Below are 877 nucleotides of genomic sequence, written 5' to 3' on the forward strand. Positions count from 1 at the left end.
CCCCCCCCCCCCCCCATCATTCTTTAAGGGCCTCCTCGCCTTCTGGTTTAAGAAGATATTTTCGGTTCCTCTTGTACTTTCCCAGGCTCAGCCTTGGGACCAGCCATTTCTCTATGGAATTCTAAGTCCATTTTGTGCAGAGTGCATTTATAAACCAAGCTCTATGCCCTTGGTGTGTTCACTGTGGTTGGGGGACACACACACACCCTCTCCATATTGAACACCATGAGTTTATACCTTTTGAAAGTTTTATCATGGACTCAGAAACAGAGTCTCTCTCTGGAATGGCAGCTTTTCAGACCCTGTAAACCTGGAGCCACTGGGAGCCATTTTTCTACTACTGAGTAAGATCCTGTTGGGGCATGGAGTCAAGCAGAGGCAAGGTGACGTGAGAGGGGAGACATATAAGGTCCCATGACACCATCAGATCTAGCCATGCCTAAATCCCTTGAATTTCTTGGTGACATGAGCCGATATGTTTCTTTTTTGTGTAAGGGTAATGGGAATCAGGTCCCCAGCATTCGAAGGAGTCCTGATCAATATGCTAAATAGCTTATGATCGACTCATCTGTGGTTTTATGTTATGGGATCTAGGCTCCAGCTTTCAAGGCTTGTTTGCCTGCAGTATTAGGGAGAAAGGGGCGTGATCTCTGCCTGGTTCCCATCCATCAATGCCGGAGGCTGTGACTGCACTGACACCTGGCCCCCTAGGGTCACTTTCTCCTTCACGCGGACTTCTCTCACTTGGCTGCTAGCGTCCCTGGAAATGGTGCTGTGCTGTCCCACAGGCCTCAAGAAGGAGGCAGTGTGGGGAAGGCCATCAGCTCCCCTGGGGGTCTGTTCCAACCATGGACACTGGTTGCCCTTTACTGTCCCA

This window comes from Herpailurus yagouaroundi, unplaced genomic scaffold, assembly GCF_014898765.1.
Source record: "Herpailurus yagouaroundi ecotype Mexico unplaced genomic scaffold, PumYag 215, whole genome shotgun sequence".
Classification (NCBI taxonomy): domain Eukaryota; kingdom Metazoa; phylum Chordata; class Mammalia; order Carnivora; family Felidae; genus Herpailurus; species Herpailurus yagouaroundi.